The sequence below is a fragment of the Anomaloglossus baeobatrachus genome, chromosome 5 (assembly GCF_048569485.1).
Source record: "Anomaloglossus baeobatrachus isolate aAnoBae1 chromosome 5, aAnoBae1.hap1, whole genome shotgun sequence".
NCBI classification, from domain to species: domain Eukaryota; kingdom Metazoa; phylum Chordata; class Amphibia; order Anura; family Aromobatidae; genus Anomaloglossus; species Anomaloglossus baeobatrachus.
The window spans coordinates 394,901,504-394,927,179 of NC_134357.1; positions in this window are offsets into that span (position 1 = coordinate 394,901,504).

Sequence of the window (25,676 nt, forward strand, 5' to 3'; positions counted from 1 at the left end):
AGGACACCCGCCAGGCTCCGCAGAATGTTTCCAGAGGTCTCAAACACTTGTTGGAGGTGTCAGACCTCGGTGGGCACAATGCTACATGTTTGGTGGACCTGTCCAGGGATTATGGGAAGACGTCTTTGCTCTCTATAATCATTTGCATCATGTGGGAGTGACACCCTCACCGGAAATAGCACTCTTTTCAACGTACGGGGCAATCTCCAAGGCGAAGAGAGGTCTGCTCGCATACTTCATGATCTCAATGAGACAGATCATACCGAAACATTGGAGGTCCACCTATACATTGAGAAGAGCAGACTGGGTGGGGGCTATGGATGCCCTGAGACGCTTGGAGGAGATAAGAGCATTTGATGAAAGGAGAGACTCATTATGCTTTTCCACCTGGTATCCGAGGCTTCAATTCAGAGAGACACAGCAATTCCAATCCTGGCTACTCGCAGGTATGCTGCCACATTGAATGTTTGACTGGGTGGAGTGGCCATCCCAATAAGAGGGTGGTGTGGTGCGACATCACAGAATCTCTCCTCTCTTTTTCTTGTTTTCCATCTTCTTTCTACTCTCTTTCTCCCTCTTCCTCTCCTTTTCTCTCTTTCATTTCTTTCTTTTCCCTCTTTTCTTCTTCTTTCTTATCTAATTAGTGTACATAGGTTTACTTGTTCAAATATGTGATAAGATTATACAGAATGATATTGCCATTTACATACTAAATAGAACAAAAGATAAATGATTGATATATATTTGGGATAAGATGTCATTATGGATGTTATGAAGAATTTTTTCTTGTACGAACTGTGATAAATTTCACTGTGATATATGCTGCACAAGATTTAAATGCCCAGATCAAACTATAACTTTTTCATATTCTGTAAAACCGGGCACTACAAAATTATCTATATTCATTCTTTGTTATATAATTTATTTTTTTTTAAACAATAAAGAAACATTAAACGAAAAGGACCACCTTGGGTATTATTTATCTACCATCTTTACATGTAATCCCCATTGGATGCGCGGTGTTCTACTTATTACTTTATTTTAATCTTTCATATTATCAGATATTATATATGTTCTTTCTTTCTATCTATTCTACATGTTTTACCTATCTATTCTTTCTAGCTATTGTTTCTATCTATCCATCTATTCTAGCTATCAATTATCCTATCCTATCATACTTTGTTTCTCGTTTAAAAAATGCATTAACAAAAATGTGGCAAAATTGTGGCAAAAACACACCATTATTACAATTGTTGCTTTTTTTACATTTCCAGGCTCTCTGTGATAAGGTGCAGTTTTTTTGCAGTTTTGGTTGCAGTTTGGGTGAAGTTGAAACTGCAGCGTGCGCATATAGCCTTACAAAACCATAGCATTCTCTCAAGAAGCTTCTTAAGGTCAAATGGATCCAAACAAGTTCAAACGGCTCAAAAGAGTTCCAAGAGGTGCTGAGCTCTTGTTGGCTGCTTTTCCTTAACTTTGCAGTCTAACTCAGCAAATCATCTGAATTGGGTTTAGGTCTGATGATTGTGGAGGCCATGCCATCTAATGCAGCAGTCCATACCTCCCCTTCTTGGCCGCATAGCCCTTATGTAGCCTGGAGGTGTGTTTTGAGTCAGTGTTATAATCAGATAGGACAGCAAACCAAGTCGAATTGCATGTCATTGTTTTTTGAATTAACAATAAATCAGCAACAGAGTCACCAGTAATGCACCCCCACACCAGCACCTCCCCTTACGTGCTATACATTGAGCACTTCACATGTAAAAAACATCAGCTAACCTTTATTTAATCTAAAGAGACATGTCAATTGGTACCAAAAATCTCAAATTTTGAATTTGACCACAGTACACACTTCCACTGATCTAATGTCCGAACCTCATGTGCCTGGCCCAAACAAGTCTCGTCATCTTGTGTACAGTTCCCAGTATCACTTGTTTGTGGTTTTCAGTACAACTATTTGACCATAAAGTCCTACTCCTTGCAGTCTCTTGTAGCACATTTTATGTGGAGATGTGTCTGATACTTGATGTCTTTGCATCATTTAGAATATAAACGCTAAAGAACTTATCTTCTGCAGCAGAAGAAATTCTTGGTCTTCTTTTCCTGAGACATTTTCATTATAGTGATTGATGGTTTTCATGACTATACTTGAGGATACCGTCAAGGTTCTAGAAATTTTCCAGACTGACTAACCTCTATTTCTTAAAATAATGATGGACTGGAATTTCTCTATACTTAGTTGGGTAAAACTTACTTAGTTTGCAAAAACTTTCTGAAAGCCAGTGATTATATCAATGACCTCTTGACGAGGCATACCTATTCAATGGAGACCATTTAAAGTGACTAGCTGATGGAACTACTGGAATGCCAAAGGGATTAAAAGTTGTCATCAGAGTAAAATGGGTGCACTTTGATTAAACTAAGATTTAACAAATATTCTAGTTTGGTTTACGGATGTTTCTTTACTACTTGTTGTCATTTTTGTTCCTCTTTGGTTTTGCTGCCCTTAGTCTGAATCTAAAATGTGTTCATGCCATTAAGAACAAGGAAAATGATTGCATGCACAGGTGTGTCCATACTGTTGACCAGTGCTGTATGCCTATATAGAATACGGAAGAATGCTATTGGTCAGTGTTTAGTCACATGACCAGTGCCACCTGTGCTGCCAGGGCAATTTGAATGGTAGTGACAGTTGGATTTGACTAGCGACGGTAGAGGAGATGTCTGCCAACCCTGCACGGAATGCGAATATGGAGGTGAATGAAGACAGAGGACGACGGAGTAAGAGAAAGAGGACGGATGTCTTCTTAATCTCATCAGATGAAGAAAAGAAGACATCCAAGAAGAAGCCAAGGGAGGAAGAAGAGAAAGATAACATCCAGATCAGCAGAGAAGACGTCTTCCAATCTCAAGATGGATCAAATGGATGAAGAAAAGAGAAAATGTGCCAAGAAAAGACGTCACACCCTGCAGTCTTCAGGTGAAAAAGAGCCATTGCACAAGAGAGCTAAAGGTCTTCTGAAGACAGAAAACCAGCAGAAGGACAAGAGTGACTCAGGTACACTATATATTTATACACACATATGGATTACACATATGGATTATGCTATTTCCTAAGCCATGTGGGTTTTTTACCTATTTTACAACCATGTCCCATTATTTACATTCTTTAGTTAATGTTTTGTTGTGGACTGGGGTGAGCTTTATTTTTAATAATGCCTGTTAAAAATAGGATTGACGTAATCACTTAGCTAGTATATAATAATTGAAGAGAAAATACAGGTGTAAAACCATATGTGGGTTTATTCAATAAAGGTTAAAAATGATTACAGAAAAATAATGTTTGGCTTTAGTTAGGATTGAGTTAAGAGAGGAAAAGATAGAGAAAAGAGTCCATTATCTTACATAGCAGTGATGTCACGACAAGCAGTCTTCCCTTCCATCTGGTTGAGAATGGTCCCATTCTAAACTCTATGAAGTGTAGTCAGCCTTAAATACAATTCAACCCCTCCCTCTGATTACTCCTTGTGTCTTTACATGGCCTTAAACATGTTTTCAAAACCCAATTCTCATTTTTAGCTATGCATTAAGCCATTGTCACGTGGTCCGAAATCTGCAGAGTAAGTGTCATGCGCAGTACAGATTTCTAAAACCAGCCAATTGACCCTTGACCCTAAAAAATGTATAGAGCTCTTTGAGGCTTGTTGACTTTTGACCTTAGTGTAACACTTAGAAAGGCTTCAATGCTAATTTCAGATTTTTGCTCAAATACCAGATAGAAAAATAGCACTGAGTTGTCAGCTTAGCTTTGATTTAACCATGTCAGATGTTTTAGTCAGAATAAAACTTCAACCCACACATTTACACTCAAGGTAAGGCCAGTGATTTCTATACTTACAAGCTAATGGCCTGTAAGTAAGAGTTTATGAATCAAATCTCCATAAACTCACTATTTTACAATCCCCCCTATGAAGATTTGAGGAATCCCGTGAAATCCTAACTCATTTGTGTCATAATTCGTATCACATGCATTCTGGTTGAAGATTCTAAACCAATATCTGACTTGATAAACCAACCTGAAACTTCCTGTCAAAAAGTCATCTTCTTACGATTTAACATTTCTCTAAGAATAGTATCTTCCTTCTTCATTTCTATTTTTATATTCTTATATATCTTCTGAATTCTACACATTACAAAAACTTGATAAATAATGCACATCAAAACTAATAAAAATATGATTATAATGGGATTAAATAAAACATTTCCCACCGCAGTTTGAATTGATGACTGAGACCAGGTATGTACTGACTTCCCAAAACTTTTCCACCAAGTTCTACCTGACATTGCAGTAAATTCATGTTCGATATCATTCAACTCACCTTGTTCATGCCTGAATATAATTTATGCTTCCTTTAACTGTTTCGTTAAAAAATCTAACAAACCCTTATTTTTCTTTATTTCACTTGTCCACATATCCCAAGGGAAATCATTAATTTGTGATACATTGAATTGCATGGGAAATGTCGTTAAGTTTCTCTTTCCTATAGAAGTGATATTAAAATTTCCTTCCTTCTTTGAAAGAGATCTTACATTTCCTTCTATACAGTACAATCCCATAGGTAGCTTTGACTTATGTACACAAGTAGAGTAGAAAGCAGAAACCATTTCTGTCTCAGACATGATCTGGAAACAAATCTTATTTGGACTTACTGGAGTCACCAGATCATGTATTGTCTGTACAGTCTCTATTCTCACATGACAAGAGGAATGATTATGAAAACATGAATGATAGATCACCTTATCCTGTCCAGGTAAACACATCACCTTATGGTACTGTCACACTTTAGCGACGCAGCAGCGATCCCACCAGCGATCTGACCTGGTCAGGATCGCTGCTGCGTCGCTACATGGGCGCTGGTGAGCTGTCAAACAGGCAGATCTCACCAGCGACCAGTGACCAGCCCCCAGCGACGTGCAAGCGACGCTGCGCTTGCACGGAGCCAGCGTCTGGAAGCTGCGGACACTGGTAACTAAGGTAAACATCGGGTATGGTTACCCGATGTTTACCTTAGTTACCAGCGCACACCGCTTAACTTAGCGTGTGCAAGGAGCAGGAGCCGGCAGTGGCAGCGTGAGAGCTGCGGAGACTGGTACAGAAGGTAAATGTCGGGTAACCACCTTGGTTACCTGATGTTTACCTTGGTTACAGCTTACCGCAGGCTGTCAGACGCCGGCTCCTGCTCCCTGCACATTCAGGATTTTTGCTCTCTCGCTGTCACACACAGCGATGTGTGCTTATCAGCGGGAGAACAACAATAAAAAAACGAACCAGGGCTGTGTGTAACGAGCAGCGATCTCACAGCAGGGGCCAGATCGCTGCTCAGTGTCACACACAGCGAGATCGCTAATGAGGTCACTGCTGCGTCACAAAAAACGTGACTCAGCAGCGATCTCAGTAGCGATCTCGCTGTGTGTGAAGTACCCCTTAGAAACAAAATGTGAACATGAAGAAATGTCAAATTGTTCAGTGTTCACTCCATCAAATGCAAAATCTGTGGACTGCAGTTGATAGAACACCTGTTGTGTTTTACTCACAGGTATACCCAAAACTGTTACAGGAACAATAGTTCCTTCTCTTCCAATCACTGGGATTAGTGATGTGCCAACCCAAATGTTTCGTTCACATCCTAACCACTTATTTACCCACAAATCCGTATGATTCAATGCAAAATTATACTCTGCAGGTAAATTTCGCAGTATTCCCAGTGGAGTAATTCCACTCTGTAAAGCCTGAGCAATCAATTTTAGATTGGTGGAATACTCGATCTGTATCTCCAGGCACGCTTTAGCTACCTGTGTTTCGGGAGTACTTTCCGCGAGAGCTAGTGTAGCATCCTGTAGATGTGACACGGAAGACCCTAATACAGCAGCTGTATTCATAACCATCTTTTCAAGAAGTTGATTCCAACTTTTCTGAATCTTTACTCCTTTTCCTCCAATAAATCCAATATTATCCAAATCTGACTTAAGTGTCTGTATATTCATGGAATTAGTCAGACTTCCCACGGTCCCTATTCCTCCCAGAATTCCTTCTAACACTCCCCTCTTACTTCTAGTTGTTCTTCTCCCAAACCATTGTTCTATCCCCATCTCCATGTTAGTGAGATGTGATTGACACTGAGGAAACCTAGTAGAGATTTTCCAATGAGACATATTGAAAGTCCATACCATTGTCATAAATTCTCCATCCCTTAATAAGGACTTAGACTGAAATTGATTAATTTGGAAAGGAGTAGATGGCATGAATCTTGTGTTTGTGCATGCATTATCTGCTGCTGACCAAATATTCACACTAACATCTTTACATTGTCTGTAATGAGTCCTTGTTACAACACAACACTGGTAAATTCCAGAGTCCTTGGAAGATGGATTTTCTATGGAAAAAATGAAATTATCATCCATCCATCTGATATTACCAATCTGACCTCTGTGAATGACATTAGTTGGACTGTTTAAAAAACTTCCCAAAAATTATGAATTTTTGGTCCATGTCAACAGAGACTCAGAAGGCAATGTCAACCTTGTGTTACATTTTAACATTATGGGAAATGTATTTTCTTTATTATGTACTGTCTGTGGTGAAACCCTTATTTCTGGAACTATAGTGTTAGTAACGGTAAACACTACAGATACCTAAACTTGTACAGGTTCCCGTGTTATCTGGAAATCCCATGTTTTTACCCAATCTTTATCTCCTTCTGTAATGGAGAGTAATGAAGGATCCAGAATTTTCCCAAAAACCTGAGTTTTTAACAAAATTTCTGTTTTGGATCTTTCAAACTTTCCCCTAGCAATCATATCATTTGTAATATCACCGGACCATACAGCAGGTTCATCACCTCTGATCTCTATGTTCCAGTATAGTACATCTGTAGGAGAACATTCCCATGTACCCGTTTTATTATTGTGTACATTGTGTGAATTTAGTTTTAGGTCCTGCAATAGCATGTAATATTATGTCTGTGTCGTATATGAAATGTAATTCAATGCAACATTTTGTTCCATATCCCATGCAGATATTTCCTGTTATCTCCACAGAATCATCCGTGATGTTCTCTGTCAGTAAGTTCAGTGTCTCTGATCCTCTTGGTTTTCGTGAATGTTGAATCTCTCTGGTCCGCTCATTCACATCATTGGTAATTGTTCCTTGATGTAACATGTCTTCCTTGTAAACAATGACTGAAATAAAGCAAAGCAGCAGGAAAGTAGTTCCCATCACATAGAAGCTTTTCTTGAGCTTGGGAAAATGTTCTTTTTCCGGAAGGCTTGATGTCATCTTTCCTTCAAAGTCTTTAGATTTCTTATTCCAGTTCTTATCAGAATCCATTTCTTCCTGGAAAGAAATGCAGTATCATTATTTTGTTACAAACAACTTGCATTGATCAATGTGAACCCACACTTTTTGCTTTCTGCGGGTATTTTTTACCACATTTGATGCTCGTTGCACGAGAATCATGACTTGTCCCATAGTTTCAAGGACTTCAAACGGACCTTCCCAATTACACTCCCATGGACCACTCTTGCGAAAGGTTTTAATCATCACTAGAGCACCTTTCTTGAATTTGGACTCATAGGGTGGCTCCATTTTCTGCATTCTCGATGCCGCATATGGCAGAATCGCTTTCAGGTTCTCCTGTAGCGATCTCAACCATTGGGACCTTGAGATGGCATCTTTTTGCGGAGTGGATAACAATGGCTCATGTGGAAACTACAATGGCATTTTTCTTCCCGTCATCAACTCAAACAGAGTAAATTGAGTTGTAGAAGAGATTGAACCTCTTATACTCATGAGTATGAAGGGTATCTTCTCAACCCAGGTGTTACCTTTATCCAAAAGCATCTTTGCAATTCTATATTTGATTGTTCTATTCGTTCTTTCCACAATTCCCGCAGATTGTGGATGATAGGGGACATGAAATTGTTGTCGTGCCCCTAGAATAGCACAAGCAGTTTGCATGATTTTACCTGTGAAATGGCTTCCTCGATCGGAGGTAATCATCCTTGGGATCCCCCAAGTACAAAAGACATGTTGTACCAATTCCCTTGCTTTGGACAAAGCATCATCTTTCCTAACAGGTAATATTTCTACCCATTTTGAGAACACGTTTACCACAAGTAATGCATACCTGAGACCATGTTTACCTGAGGGTAAAGGACCAATGTAGTCTATTTGCAGTGTAGACCATGGACCATCTGCAGGTGCGATTCGTAGAAGTGGTGGCTTCTGTCCTTTAGGTCTTGGGTTTATTTAGGCACAAATGAGACATGATAGTACAACACTTTGAACGGTTTCGTCCATTTTTTCCCAATAAAATTTCTCTTTGAGAATGACTAACAATTTATGTTGGCCCAAGTGACCTAAACGCTCATGATTGTATCGAGTGAATTCTACCTCTAGATGTTTTGGTACAACGGGACGCAATTCTCCATTTGAATTGTGACACAAAACCCCATTTTCACAGATAAAAGGAGGCTTTGGATCATCCTGAGAAGTAACAAGAGAAGGATCTTTTCTCTGTTCTTCTGCAAATGAAGGTATGTACGTATCTGTTCTCTGAACCGCTGAAATCTCAGAAGATTCAGAGTCAAACACTTCCTCCCCAGTCAGGGCAGCTTCTTTGGCTAGAGCATCTGCGGTTGCATTTCCTACAGATAACTCATCATCAGATTTTTTATGTGCAGCGACTTTCACTATAGCAAACCAATTTGGGGCCCTTGATACTATTTCAAAAATTGTTTTTAGAGTGTCGCTGTGCACCAAGGTCTTTTGGAAGAATCCACATATCCTCTTCTCTCCCAGATAGGCAGATAATCGGTTAGGGACCTGAAAACATAGGAGCTATCACTGTAAATTACCATTGGAATCTGATCATCAGCTTCATTCAGCTGTAGGACCATTCTTACCGCTTCTATCTCTGCCCTATGAGCTGAGAAATGACTTGGTAATTTGTGTTTTACCACTTGTCCTATTTTGGAATAGAACATTCCATATCTTGTGTAAAAATGTCCTTCTAGAAAAAATCTAGAACCGTCTACAAACACAGGTTCATCTGTGTCTTCCGACTGTCGTCTGAAGAGAGATGGACTTGGTTCTTGGAACGTTTGTAGGCAATCATGGGTTTGTCCTTCATATTGCATCAATTGAGGAAGAACATATTTGGCCTTATAATCTACCTCAATTTGATTTGGAGATAATGAGAGCAACCAATGGTCAAATCTCTGATGTGACACACCTGGGATGTTTTTCTCAAAGAGAAGCTTCAGTGTGGAATGTGGCGTTTGGAGAATAACCTTTTGGAACCCGATTATGTGTTAGGTTATTTTTATCGCAAAATACACTCCCACCAGGTGTCTTGCGCACACCTCAAATCCCCTCTCAACAGGTGAGAGAAGCTTAGAGAAGTAACCCAAGATTCTCCATTCCCCCCCTTGCAGCTGCAGCAAAACCACAGAGATACTTGTCTCTGAAGTGTGTGCTTGAAGCGCAAAAGGTGCAGCTTTTTCTACCATACTTAACGCAGGTGCGTGTTGTAGATCATGTTTCAATTGTGTGAAGGCTTTTTCCTGTTCGACACAACAGGGACCAAAATAATCATCATTATCACCTTTTAAAAGATCATACAAAAGGTCTGGCTTTGTCAGCAAAATTTTCAATGAAATCCCTTGAATAATTTACAAGTCCTAAAAAATGTCTTAGTGCCTTGTGTGATGTTGGAATTGGAAGGGATGCAATTGCCTCTATTCTGTCCTGTAGGGGTCGCCGTTTACCTTAGCAGAACTCCTAAAAATCTGACCTCAGTCTGCATCAGCTTGACCTTTTTGGTATTCCGTTTCAATCCTGCATCATGCAGCCGCTCAAACAATTCTCCAAGTAGAGACACGTGTAACGCCTCATCCTCTGTACACAACAAGATATCGTTCACATATTGCAATAAACATTCCGGACGAGAAAATTTTGACAAAACGTTTGCTAGCGCCTGATGAAAAATGCTTGGCGACATATGCGCGCCTTGAGGAAGCCTGCAACACACGTATTGTTGATCCAGGTGATTAAACGCAAGCTTATACTGACAACTTTTCTCAATCGGTATGCTGAAGAAACCATTACTGATATCCAATACTGAGAAATACTTTGCCTTTGCATTCAATCTCGACATCATGTCATGTGTACCCGCTACAAATCGGTGCAACATTGGTAGTAAACTTATTGAACATTCGTAAGTCCAATATCATCCAATAGCTACCATCGCTTTTCAGAACACACCACAATGGATTGTTACAAACAGAATTTGCCTTACGTATGACCTTGATCCAACAATTCCTGAATAATTTTAGACATCAGAGCAACTGACTCTGGAGGCAACTTATACTGACGCTGTGGAGGCGGATCTCGGCCTTCTATTTTAACAACAACATCCTTCATAGTTCCTACTTCATTCCTGTACTGAGCCCATAAAGATGGAAACCTTTGTACTATCTCTGTCAATACTTCATTACCACCAGTTTCAGGCCACAAATGATCTGATGACATAACATCGTTTAAATAAATGGTTCCGACATGACTATATTCATTTGGATCAATAACTACCGCCTTACAACCGTTAGAGTCTTTCCAAATTGTTTTGTTACCCAAATCAATAATCCAGTCATGCTTCTCCATAAAATCTGTGCCAAATATGTTCTCAGTATCCTGACACCACCAGATATCCATTTTTGTTTTAAAAAAAACCAGGTATTTCCAAAGAAACATCCTGCGCTAAAGTTACCTTTGTTCCATTTTTGCCACTAAAACCAACAATTGTACATACAGGGGAATCTGGCTTTAAATGTAAATCAACATTTGTGACGCTCAATTTTGCACCTGTATCAAGGAGAAATGTTACATCCTGGCCTCCTTTACGTTTAAAAACGGTCGACCACAGCTATCCATTGAAACTCGAGTGACAAATTCCAGTGGATGAAGTCTGTGGACAGGCTTTGCTAGTCATGAGGATGGAGAAGGAAGTCGAGCAGCAGGTGTCTTGTTCCTTCCATCCAACTCCTTTATGGTCATTTCCCTAATTTGTTTGGTAAGTGGTGCATATGGTGATTGGTTATTTCTGTTGTCAGTATGAGTGGGCGTGTATGAAGGTGGAGGTGCTGAAGATGGGGGAGGTGCACTAGATGTGTTTGGCATCAGTTCATTTTCTTTACCCAGCTTTTCCTCAGCTCCTGCCCTTAGGAATTTCTTGCATTCCCACTTCAGGTGACCGGGAAGGCCGCAGAAATAGCAATGTATGTTGCTTTTCCTGTTCCCCCCCCCCCCCTGAATTCTTGTTGTTATAATTCAGTATGGGTCTTGATTTGTGCTTGGTTTGTTTTTCTTGGGATACTGATGTGTCATTTGTCTCCTCTATCATGGCTATTTTTGACTTTACCTGATTTTGCTTCATTTGTCTCCATATTCTATCAATAAATGACGTGGTCTCCTGTAGGTTGTCCAACCTAGAAGCAATTTCGAATGAAGCAGGGTCCAAATATTTAAACTTTTTAACAAAGGCCTTGACCATGGAAGTCGGTTCTTGATCAGATCCGATTTCCATTATCATTCTGTAGGCCTGTTCGAATTTCCCTAAGAAGACAAACGGATCCTCCTGTATGTGTGTTTTAAGGTTTTCTAAAATTTCCACTGTTGGGGTGCACTCCCCTGTTGTAAATAAGATTAACTGTTTCAGCCTATCTTCCTTTGTGTCATGGATCAGGTCATCGTGTTCGTCTGTCCTAGGTGTGGCGTGTAACCTTTTTGTCATGTGGGAGGGAAGCCATACCCTAAATATCTTGTTTCTCTGATCATCTGTCAGATTATATTTATTCGAATTTGATTCAAAAATGTCCGCATTATGGAAGGCGTCCATTTTATCATCATATTTGGGTATGTCTTTGATGATTTTCATTAATTGGTCATAAATTTTAATGTTAAGACGGGCTGCTTTTTCATGTAATCTCTTTTTCCGTAATTCCTCCTCGTTCTGACCCTCTTCAACAGCTGTGTCCAGCTGTTCCGGGACGTCTGAACCTGAGGCAGGTGATGCTGAGGCATCCCTCTTGTTTTGTCTTGTATTGGCAGACACGTGTTTTATATCTTTCCATAATTTTGATATCAAGTCTGCTCTAGTTTCCAACTGATCCTCCAGATTTTCGATATGTTCTGCTAATATCGAACAATTTGGACAATCTGTTGTTTCTGCATCTGCTATGTGTGTGTCCGTTGTATTGGATGTGTCTGTCACCATGCAGATGGTGTGTGCATATGGCTGTGCCCCACCCACCATGGAATTATAAGTGAAATTTACATTCCATTGGAAAAACGCAGAACAAGATGAACCTGGTGGACAAGCCACATCAGGTTTTCAGCAGCTCAAAATGCATGAGAAAAAGGAGAACCAGAGCAAAAAGCTGAATCAAATATCACAAAAGTTTATTTTTGTATTCAAAGTGCACAGTGCAGTACATAAGACATTAATATAAAAAAGAGGGTGGCGAACAAAGGGTACAAAAAAGATCAACCTTAGCCGGGTATGAACTGACAGGCAAAGATGTTCAATGTTGGTAAACCCCTAATCACCTGGGATAAATGGGAGGAGTCTGTATGCTAAGTAGGGTCAAATGAAACTGGGTAACCCCGAGGGGTTAAAACACAGAGGACAAGTCCTTATGGTGGGTCAGAATCACTGGCCAGAAGTGTGATTAGCAGTCAGGATGCTTCCTTGGTTTTCTTTTCTTTTTTTTCCCCCTAAACATAGTATTTTCTGTAACTTTTACTTGTGTATATTATCCTCCTGAATTGTAAAGCGCTGCGGAATATGTTGGCGCTATAGAAATAAAGATTATTATTATTATTTGCATATGTCAGGATACTGTAGCTGGTGGTACACAGTCAGGACCTGCACAATCAATAGGATGGATAGATCTGTCACATCTGAAACTTTGCATGTAGATCTCTATGGACTAATGATGTTTTTATAAATCTTGTGTAAAAAATACTTTACATCATTTGTACAATTGTGTAAAATAGTGTATCATGTCAAATCAATTAAAATGGCTCTTTTAAGCGGATCTGTTACCATATCAAAAGTGTCCAGTTTTTGTTCTTATGTTATTCCCGCTGCTCCCCTCAGTATTACACTTTTAGTTTTTTTTTTATTTTTAAATCTACCATTCCAGAGAAATGGGCCTTTTTATTTAGTGCTAGTTTTTATGCTTATTTTAAAAGGGGCATGGCACACAGGATTCTCTTGAGACTGCTTTACTGCCCTCTTGAAAAAGTCCATACAAATTAGGGCTGAATAGAAAGGCTCACATCTCTGGAATGGAATCGTTAATTGGATTTAAAAAAAAAGAAAGAAAACCTAGAATACTCAGGAAAATAAAAGTAAAGAACTGGTCAATTTTGACCTGGTGCTAAGTCCCATTTAAAAGGTTATTCCCATAATGGCAATACTTTTTTATAAAGCACAGTATCTGCGCAGCTACTGTTAATATACAGTACCACCGAAAAATAAAGTTTTTTTCTTGTACCTTTGTGTCTTTATTTCATGTCCATCTGCCCCTCTGAGCATCCGGTTTCACAGAGCTGAATGCAGAGGTGTATCTAGGGTTTACAGCACCCGGGGCAAGAATTCAGTTTGATGCCCCCTCTTCCGCAAGCGATTTGGGTGGTCATCATGTGACCCGTCATTCATAAGTGATTTGCACACTAAGGCTATGTGCGCACTAGAAATGTGAAGTTTCTCAAGAAAATTTCTTGAGAAACTTCTGCCAGTGAAAGATTTCCGGACCTGCGGAAAAAATCCGCACCAAATCCGCATGCGTTTTTGCCGCGGATTTGCCGCGAATTTGCCGCGAATTTGCCGCGGATTTACCGCGGATTTACCGCAGGTTTGTCCCTGCAATAAATAATAAAGATAATCGATAGACAGATAATGGATAGAGGGAAAGATGGATAGATGAATAGATAGATAGATAGAGGGATAGATAGATGAATAGATAGATAGATAGAGGGATAGATAGATAGATGAATAGATAGATAGATAGATAGATAGAGGGATAGATAGATGAATAGATAGATAGATAGAGGGATAGATAGATAGATAGATGGATAGATAGATAGATAGATAGATAGATAGAGGGATAGATAGATAGATAGAGGGATAGATAGATAGATAGATAGATAGATAGATAGATAGATGAGAAAAACCTATATAATGTTCCACCTCCCTGCATTTTCTAAGCTGGCACCCTTTAGTGACTTTCATGTGGCACTTAGGCTACTTTCACACCTCCGGTTTTTGCTATGCGGCACAATCCGGCACTTTGCATGAAAATCGCAACCGGTTTTTTTTTGCTGCCGGTTGCGATTTTCCTGCATAGACTTTAATTAGTGCCGCATGGCCTTGCGTTCCGTCCGTTTTTTGCCGCATGCGGCAGATGTAGCCGATGCGGCGGCCGGATGGAACGTTGCCTGGCACGTTTTTTCGTGCGGCAAAAAAAACCGCATCGCGCCGCATTCGGCCGATGCGGCACATTTGTCAATACATGCCTATGGCGGCCGGATGCGGCGCGATGCGGCAATAACCGCATCCGGCCGCCGCATGCGGTTTTTGCCACTGCGCATGCTCAGTAGCATGCCGCAAGCGGCAAAAACCGGACTGGCCGCAAAGGAAAAACCTATGCAAAGGATGCGGTGTTTTCACCGCATCCGTTGCATAGCTTGCACAGCCGGATTGAGCCGCAGAGCTCAAGCCGGATGTGTGAAAGTAGCCTAAAGGGTGCTTAGCCTTGTATTTAGCCATAAAATAAATAAATAATTAAAAAAAAATGACGTGAGGTCCCCCCATTTTTTGTAGCCAGCTAGGGTAAAGCAGACGGCTGCAGCCTGCAGACCACCGCTGGCAGCTTCACCTTGGCTGATAATCCAAAACAGTGGGCACCCCACGCTGTTATTTTAAATTATATAAATAATTTAAAACAAAAAACGTGGGGTCCCCCCCATATTGGATCACCAGCCAAGGTAAAGCGGACAGCTGGGGTCTGATATTCTCAGACTAGGGAGGTCCACTGTTATTGGACACTCCCCAGCCTAAAAATAGCAGGCCGCAGCCGCCCCAGAAGTGGCGCATCCATTAGACGTGCCAATCCTGGCGCTTTGCCCCAGCTCATCCCGCGCCCTGGTGCGTTGGCAAACGGGGTAATATATGGGGTTGATGCCAGATGTGTAATGTCACCTGGCATCAAGCCCTGGGGTTGGTGAGGTCAGGCGTCTATCAGATACCCGACATCACCAACCCAGTCAGTAATAATTAAAAAATAGACAACAAAAAAAGTTTTATTTGAAAAAACACTCCCCAAAACATTCCCTCTTTAACCAATTTATTGAAAAGAGCACAATCAATTCCATGTCCGGCGTAATCCAATAAGGGGGGGGGGGGCACGGCGATCCATACCATAGTCGCTGTCCCAGTCAATGAAAAACAGAATGTTCCCCATTGGCTGGGAGAGCTGTGCAGTGACCTGAGCTAACATCAATAGGTCAGCTCAGGTCACTGCAGGGGATGACGAGCGCTGCCATCAGGAGCATAGTTGAGATCATTACCTTCTGTGATCATCTCCTGTACTGCTGACGTCAGCGATGTCACTGACTTATCGCGAGAGCCCGTGACGTCACCGCTAGTGACAGTCTCGGGCCGCTCGCGAGTCGGCCCTAGACAGCAGTGACAGCGCTGACGTCAGGAGGCAGGAGATCGTCACAGCAGGTAATGATCTCACCTCCTGACAGCAGCGATCGTCATCCCCGCGGCTCCCAGCACTGCAGGATGTCCGTGTCTGCCTGCGCTGCCGTGTGACAGGCTGCTGACACTGCGGGCAGACACTGACACCCTGCAGTGCTGGGAGCCGCGAGGCCGGAGCAGGACACACACTGCACAGACACCTGGAGGTCGCACGGAAGTGCTTCTGTGCGGCGTCCAGGGAGTGTGACGTGTGTTTCCTCTGCTCCTCTTCCTGGCATAATGACATCGCTTCCTGCAAAACCGCAGGCAGCGATGGGCATTACCGCAGGTAAATCGCGGCTATTCCGGTGGTATACCGCACATCATTGCTACCTGCGGAATACCCCCGGAATACCGCAGGTACCTGCGGAAATTAATGGACATGCACATTTTCTCAAGAAAGTTTCTCGAGAAAATTTTCTCAAGAAATTTTCTTGAGAAAAATCCGCACAGTGCGCACAGCTATTTTTTTTTCTCATTGAATTTCATGGGAAATGTCTGCACAAAGATTGCAGACATTTCTCAAGAAATTTCCGGGGCAAATCCGCGGGTAAATCCGCGGGAAAAACGGTCTAGTGCGCACATAGCCTTACAGTCACGTGATGACAAGCTGTTATTAAAATTTATCTCAATCTTCAATAAGAAACGTGGGAAAAAAGCTACAGTAATTGTCACGTGGAAGTATGAAAATCGAGTGGAGTGGGCATGTGATGACTGCTGGAGCCAGCAAGCAGAGCTGAATCCTTACAGTGAATATATTACACGCTGTTAGGACTGGGCTACAGGGCTTAATTTTATAATGAAAGCACTTCTCCATGTTTGAGATGAAAGTCTGCAATCCCTTCAATTCATTTTCAGCGAGCCAGGCCATCCATGTCTAGTCAGCAAGTAACCACGTGTACAGTACAGACCAAAAGTTTGGACACACCTTCTCATCTCTAGAACAACTGTTAAGAGGAGACTTTGTGCAGCAGGCCTTCATGGTAAAATAGCTGCTAGGAAACCACTGCTAATGACAGGCAACAAGCAGAAGAGACTTGTTTGGGCTAAAGAACACAAGGAATGGACATTAGACCAGTGGAAATCTGTGCTTTGGTCTGATGAGTCCAAATTTGAGATCTTTGGATCCAACCACCGTGCCTTTGTAGAAAAGGTGAACGGATGGACTCTACATGGCTGGTTCCCACTGTGAAGCATGGAGGAGGAGGTGTGATGGTGTGGGGGTGCTTTGCTGGTGACACTGTTGGGGATTTATTCAAAATTGAAGGCATACAGAACAAGCATGACTACCACAGCATCTTGCAGCGGCGTGCTATTCCATCCGGTTTGCGTTTAGTTGGACCATCATTTATTTTTCAACAGGATAATGACCCCAAATACACCTCCAGGCTGTGTAAGAGCTATTTGGCTAAGAAGGAGAGTGATGGGGTGCTACGCCAGATGTCACCAGACACCAGACACCTGAACCCAATCGAGATGGTTTGGGGTGAGCTGGACACCAGAGTGAAGGCAAAAGAGCCAACAAATGCTAAGCATCTCTGGGAACTCCTTCAATACTGTTGGAAAACCATTTCCGGTGACTACGTCTTGAAGCTCATCAAGAGAATGCAAAGTAGTAATGAAAGCAAAAGGCTACTTTGAAGAACCTAAAATATAAGACATACTTTCAGTTGTTTCACACTTTTTTAAGTATTTCATTCCACATGTTTTAATTCACAGTTTTGATGCCTTCAGTGTGAATCTACAATTTTCAGAGTCCTGAAAATAAAGAAAACTCTTTGAATGAGAAGGTGTGTACAAACTTTTGGTCTGTACTTTATGTAAATCGCATAATTGTGGTTTTGTGACCTCCCACTCTCACCGCCGGCACCAGAGAATCCTGAGAGCGTGCAGTGTGCGCATTGTGAGAATTCCGAAATCTGCAGACACAAAGAGAGACACATAGAGTGACTGCAGACTCATCACAAACTTGGATAACCCATTTAATCCTCCCTTAACTTGTCAGATGGCACAATACCTTATTAAAGAGGTTGTCCACTACTTTATCATTGATGGCGTATCCTTAGGATAGATCACCAATGTCTATTGGTGCTGACCCCCAGCACCCAGACCCAGACCCCAGCACATCAGACATTAATGACCTATTCTAAAGATAAGTCATCAATGTTAAAGTAATCTTACAATATATGAATTGTTACTTGTGTACAGGATCAGAACTAATAACAGCATCACAACCACCAGAGGTACAAAAATACATAATTAGAACCCCCATCAGTACAGAAACACAGTATCATAACCACCAACAGTAGAGAAATTCATCATTAGAACCATCGGAAATAGAGAAATTGACACACAAGCAGTAAAGAAATTCATCAGAACCACTAGCAGTACACAAATACATAATCAGAACCATCAGAAGTACAGAAATACATTCATATAACCCCATCAGTTCAGAAACAGCATCAATGCAGAAATACATAAGCAGAACCAAAAGTAGCACATGATACATTAATTGTAATGTCAGTTCAGACCCATATACTGTACATTTGTATTGCATGAACCTACAACGTACATCTTTAAAGGGAATCTGTCACCAGGTTTTTGCCACCTAATCTGAGAGCAGCATAATGTAGAGCAAGAGATACTGATTCCAGCGATGTGTTACTTACTTGGCTGCTCAGTGTGGTTTTGATAAAATCACTGTTTAATCAGCAGTAGATTATCATTAGAGGACTTGTCGTGCTTCCAGGTAGTCCAGCATATTCATGAGTTCTGTATAACTGCTAGATCTGCAGCCGAGAAGACATTGATTTTATCAAAATGACAGCAAACAGCTCAGTAAGTGACACATCGCTGGAATCAGGGTCCCTGTCTCTACATTATGCTGCTCTCAGATGGCGGGGCAAACACCTGATGACAGGTTCCCTTTAACAATGGTAAGGAGATAGTTTTTGGGAGTTATCAGTCATCAGACTGCGGACCATACAGGAACCACAGTAAGGCCTCGGTTCCACTTGCATTTTGCAGGGACGAGTGCAATCTGATAAAACATTGGACTGCACTCACACCAGTGCAAAACTATGGGACAGTGTCCATCTGCGATTGATTTCTCATGCCATATTGGCATGAGAAAAGAAATGCCGCATGCTGCGTTTGGCAGCGAGTCTCAGCTCACCAATACACGTCTATGGGAGTGTGTGATATAACGCACTGCACTTGGATGTCATCAGAGTGCAATGTGATGTACGCAGAGACAGGCAGCGGAGGAGATGGGGAGAAAGTGCTTCCTCCCTCTTCTCTACAGCTGTGATCCGATCACAGTCACCTGACAGTCGGCTCATGCTCGCAGCAGAACGGGAGCCGAGGGTCATTAGTATATTGCATCGGAAGCAATGCACAAGAGGGATCGAGGCCTAATGATGACAATTAAAAGGATAAGGCTCCGCTTCACCATAAATAATAGGTGCTCAGAAAAAATTAGACAATATAATAGAGGAAATTTCTGGCACACAAAGAGTGGTGAAAAATGATTTTTTTAAATTTATTTTACAGTGATTTCTGCAAAAAGTCATACCAAAACCTCCTAATGCCAACGTTTCGGCTCTTTTAGGCAGAGCCTTTTTCAAGGCAATGGATCTTGCGGTGGACTTTATAAACCACAGCCTGCACACAGGACGCCGTCCAAGACTCCCAGCTGCTTCCAAAGGCGCCAACACATCCACCCACAGTTACTCCCTGTCTCCCTGCAGCACTGGCAAGTGCTATCACCTATGATGCCATATTATTCTCTGCAACCCATTTCTGCAGACTCTGCTTTAGTCCACCCCAGAATCCTTTGCCTTGAAAAAGGCTCTGCCTAAAAGAGCCGAAACGTTGGCATTAGGAGTTTTTGGTGTGACTTTTTGCAGAAATCACTGTAAAATAAATTAAAAAATCATTTTTCACCACTCTTTGTGTGCCAGAAATTTCCTCTATTATAATGATGAGAAATAGTCAGTATCACAAATTAACATTTACATCCATGTACCTTATTGATGGCATTGTCTCTGATTGGAGTCGTTTCTTTATTTTCTTCTTCTTGTCCAGACGCCATGATGACTTTTCACATCCGCAGCTCGATTCTGCAGTCTTTCATCCTCTCGGGTCTTCTGCAGCACATCCAGACACGATGCCCCTAATAATAGCAGAATGATTAGAATACTCCTATATAAAGATATATGCCCTACACTGTGCCCCTGAATAAATAATTGCCCCTCACTTTGTTCTCTGCACAAAATATGACCCACACACTGTCCCTCTTATGGTACATGCCCTCCACACTCCCTCTCCTTTCCATGCTGAGCCCACTCTTCACACTGTCCTTTACACTGTATCCCCTTATACTGTTCAGTCTTTATACTGTTCCCTCTCATCACACCCCTCCTCAATATGGCCTCATACTGTAATCATAAGCTACCGCCTTTCCATACTGCCCCACCCGACACTACCCATTCTTTTCTCTGTGCTGTGCCCACTCACATTTTTCTCACCCCATATGGTCTCCTCAATACCTCCATACTCAGCCCCACTAATTCACATGCTGTGTTTATACATCCCTCTCGCCCATACTGTGCCCCCCGCATATAACAAACTCCTTTCCTAAGCAGGCCCTTGCATGTAACATCCTTATCACCACACAGGCAAACCCCCAACACACAACATCACCCCTATCACCATGCAGTCCTATGAATGATGCCGCCCCCAGCACCTGTAACATCACCCCTTCACCATGCAGCTCCACCCTTTACTGCCCTCCAGTACGCAGCAAAACACTTGTGTACAGATATTTTTTTTTTAAATCAGATATTTTTTTTTATTAAATCATTAGGGATCAATACAGAGTATTTCACTTTTAATATAACTGATAACAATAAACAGATAAACACATGTGATTTATAAATCAGGTTCTTTCTCTGCATGTATGTAAATATAATAATAGAGTTCTCAAATCATAATTATATTATATAGCTTGAGCCTACAAACCTCGTGGCTCTACAAATAAACAAAACTTAAATTATGCAATAATGCATCAGACTAACAGGAACACCTCCTCCATCAGCCGTGTCGCTCCACATCGTATTGCTATACTCTCCCGCCCCTCCCTCTCCGTTCAGTCATCCATGAAACCATTCCAGTCCTCTCTCACCTCTTCATTCAAAGTCCACTTCGTCACAGAAAAAACTAGCTTTAATTCCCTTCCTCACACATGCCATCACTGCAGGCACAACAGTAACCGGTCCAGCATTGCATCCCGAACCAGTGCACTAGAGGGTAGGCCCGGCAACTCCATCCATGGCCGCCAAATGCTGTAAAACTTTTTCAATGTTTTTCTTTTTAAATAAACTCCCCTTTCCAATCTTATGACGTTATTTAATTTGTTTTTGAGCTCTGGTAATGTTGGTGGTAGAGGGTCTAACCAGTGATATGCAAGTAGCTTTCTTGCTTGGTACAAGATACGGGCTATTCCCAGAGCTGTTGGAGAATCCGGATCCACTTCTCCTTCCCACAGACTCAACAGGCACAGGCGGGGCGACGGTTATATTGTGATATGATATATTTGATCTATAAGTCCCAGGGTTTGGTTCCAGAAATCACCAATGTGTCCACACTCCCACATAACATGAATCAAATGGGCATCATCCTGTCCACACCTAACACACTGTGTTTGGTCTGATTCCCATCTTAAATAGTAGACTGGGAGTTTTATATACCCTGTGGATGAGATATATTTGAGACAGCTTTTGGCACTCCGATACCGCCAGTTTAGGAACTTGTTCCAATATATCAGACCACTGGCCTTCCGTCAGGGGACCGACGTCTCGTTCCCATTTGCTTTTAACAATCAATGGATGTGTTTCCAGATGGGCAGGTAGTAATTTTTTATATAGTTCCGAAATAAGACCCTTAGAGGACTCAGATGTAAGCAGCCTATGTAATGTTTGATTATGTGTCACTGTTACCGGGTTTGTCCTCCCCTGTCTTTCCAGTGCGTGTCTCAGCTGCAAATACGAATAAAAGAAGACATGCGGAAGGTGAAACTCCGTTCTCAGTTGTTCAAAGCTTTTAAGAGTATTATTTTGTAGTACTTCTGACACTAAATGGATCCCTTTATCCTCCCATCCTCTGAACCCTACTAATTTTTTAATTTCTGGCAAGTCGGGGTTCTGCCACAGTGGCCAGAGCTCTGTAGGTCCGCTTATCCCCTGATATAGAAGGGTTAAATGGTTTCTCTTTTTCTTTATTAAAGATATTTTATTTCATTAGTAAGTAGTTCATAGTCAGAGCCTTCGGAATAAGAGACAAGATCAAGGATTATTATTGTCTCTAAATGTTCTTCTTATCTTCTTCTTATCTCATATGCATGACTCTACATTTCTGTTTTGCTGAAACTTAAAGGTCATATGAGCAACTTGTAAATTTCCAGCTAGAAGCTTTATTTGCAATATCACATTGATCTGTAAATGGTATAAATAAACTGTACGTTAAATAAACAGAAGAATTGATCATGCTCACATGAATGATGCAGGTCTTTTTCTCCGAGCGCTCGCTCTTGATTAGGTCTGAAGAGGCCTAATTCAGAGGACCTCACTGGTGATCCCATAAGCTGACTTGTGACAAAACAGAACAGCTACAACACCCCAAAAGAGACTTACCCCTGTCCCACACCCGGAATATCATAGCCAGTGTGATATCGTGCCCCATTTATCTGTCTTTGTCCCACATCCAACCGGCAACCTGGGTACTTCCATACTGATCCCTCTCTCACTATATCACCACTGGTATCATACCCTCCTTCTTTGCCCCAACCCCTCAGATGTTGCATCTGGGAGGCTATATAGTATATATAGTCCTCCCTCCTCCTTTCCCCGCTGTAGCACTTCCAGTCGAATCCTAGCTTGCTTTTTCTTCCAAATAAGTTCCCGGAATATTGTATTAATTTTTACAAAAAATTCCCTACATATCCACACTGGAGAATTATGTATAAGGTATAGTAATTGTGGCATCATTACCATTTTAATTAAATTGGATCTGCCGATATTTGATAGCGGCAAACGGAACCAGGTATGCACTTTTGCTCTGAATCGCTGTAACAGGGGTTCCAGATTTAGGGCCTGGAAATCCTTCGGGATTGGGCTGACAATTACTCCCAGATATTTAAACTCCCGGACCACAGGAACTGGAATCTGTAAGTCCGAAAAGTCCTCCGGAAGGGGGTCCAACGGCATTAAAGCCGACTTGGACCAGTTGATTCGTAGACCAGACCTCTGTCCAAATTCCCGAATGATATTCATTGCCGGCAAAATCGAGGAACGTACCCTGTCTAAATATAAGAGTAGGTCGTCTGCGTATAATGATATCTTTTGTTCCACGGCTCCACACCGAAATCCCTCTACCTCCCTGGATTTCCGTATTGCCACTGCCAACGGCTCCACTGCAGTCGCGAATAGCAAGGGTGAAAGCGGGCACCCCTGTCTAGTACCTCTTCCAAGAGGAAAAGACTCGGAGACCCTGCCATTAACCCTAACCTTCGCCACCGGTGAGTCATATAGCAGTTTTAACCAATTTATGAATCTATGTCCAAAGCCCATTTTCCGAAGTACAGCCCACATATATTCCCATTCAAGGCTATCGAACGCCTTAGCGGCGTCTAAAGACAAAATTGCCCTTTCCCCGGTACCTCAGAACTATGTTGAATTCCCAAATATAATTTCCTGAGATTCATAGATGTGGCTCTGCATGGAATGAATCCTGTCTGATCACTCTGCACTATAGATGAGATGACTCGGGACATCCTATTGGCGAGTGTGGAGACACGGGGCTCAGTGGGCGCTCTCGTCCACTAAAACCCGCCGCCTTTAGAAAGACAGCGTGGCTCAGGGCTCATCCCAACTGAACGCCGGCCTCCTTAACCGTGGGCGTAACACTACTCAGACAACACAGGGTGAGGGAACCACAATAATTAGACTTTATTGGATCCCCAAACAATTAACAGCACATAACACAATCAGCAAAACACACAAATGTAACAGGCAACAGAGTCTCACCCTTCCGCTGGCTCACCAGGGATTTAGAATGTCCATGCCTCACAGGTTCCAAGCTGTCTGAGGTCTGCAAAGTCTGTAACAGGTGACTGAACTGTCCCAACCTGAGTGTCCTCCTTAGGTAGTCCTGGTTTGATGTTAAAATCCTGGCAGCCGGAGTCGAAATCCCTAGGCTGTGGATATGGTCTCCAACCGGATCCGGAGTCCCTAGATTGAAGCCATAAGATATCCTGATCCTCTAGTCAGCTCCAAAGAGCTTAGACTGGATCCATCAGCATCCATCAACCTTCATCCACCCTGGTGGCTTAAAGAAGTCCCTTTTATAGCCATAACTTACCCTTAGGATACACTGCATCCTCATCGATTGGTTGGACAAGATTGCGTCTCCCATTGGATGAATTTCAAGCTGCATGGATAATGTTCATTTAAATGATGTGCATAGAAAGACTGAGGGTGTACATGTAAACTGGGAGTCACCGACTAGACAATGGCTACTAAGGTAATTACATTATCAATACACAACTACAATACAATGGTTACTGGAAATGTCTGGAGAATACGTCTAGCTTTCAGTGGCCAACACAATTACATTGAGTCAACAAGAGTCTTGTAAAAACAATGAGGGACTTCTCCCCCATCTATAGACAATCTATCATGCTGTCTGGCTGGATTTTAAGAAACTTTAACCCATGAGAGTCCATGTCGTCACAGCGAGCACCTTGGCCAACAATTTAATGTCTGTTTGTAGGAGAGAAATTGGGCGATACGAATCCGGGATCTCTGGATCTTTTCTGGGTTTTAATATTAAGACTATTAAGGCTTCCCTCATAGAGGGCGGGAGGACCCTCTGCCTTTCAGATTCTTCAAATACCTTAAGTAGTTTGGGTAGCAGTAAGGGTGCATACGTTTTATAAAACTCTCCAGGCAGGCCATCTGTTCCCGGAGCTTTTTCATTTTGTGTCTGGCCAAGCGCTTCCTCCAGTTCTTCCAATGAGATGTCCCGGTCCAGCAATTCCCTGTTTACATCACTCAGTGTAGAAAGAGAGAGAGCATCCAAATACTGCTCAATCTCAGTCTCCATGAGGTCACAGTCTGATGTGTATAGCCGTATATAATACCTCTTTATTTCTCTTATTATATCCTCGCTTGCTGTTACAAAGTCACCTGATTCCATCTTTAACCTATTTATATAAGAAGATCCTTCCTGTGCTCTAATGACTGTGGCCAGTAGGTGCCCCACGCCCTCCCCCGCCATAAAATAATTTTGTTTAAGGAAATAGCGTTTATTTTCTGCCACCGACATGAGATTTTCTTTGAGTGACATCTGTGCCTTCTCTAGAGTGTTTTTATTTTCTACTGTCGGGTTGAGCACCACTGCAGCCTCCGCATCAGATACCTTCTGAATCAGACTCTGGGTGTAACATTTGGTTTGATTTTTGCGTATGCATATTTCTCTAATATATATGCCCCTTACCACAGCTTTCATAGAGTCCCAAACTATGTGTGGCGGTGCAGAGCACTCATTAAGATGAAAGTATTCCAGAATGTTATCATATAAAGATCCCCCAATAAGCTGGATCCAGAAGGGATTAAGTTTCCAGATAGGCCTGGGCAGAGTGAGGGGGTTTCCCCATGCAAGCGTAACATGTAATGGTGAGTGATCAAATACACTTCTAGGTAGGTAGGCCACCTTTTGTGTATATGAGGCCATAAGTGCGTTTCCAATAGC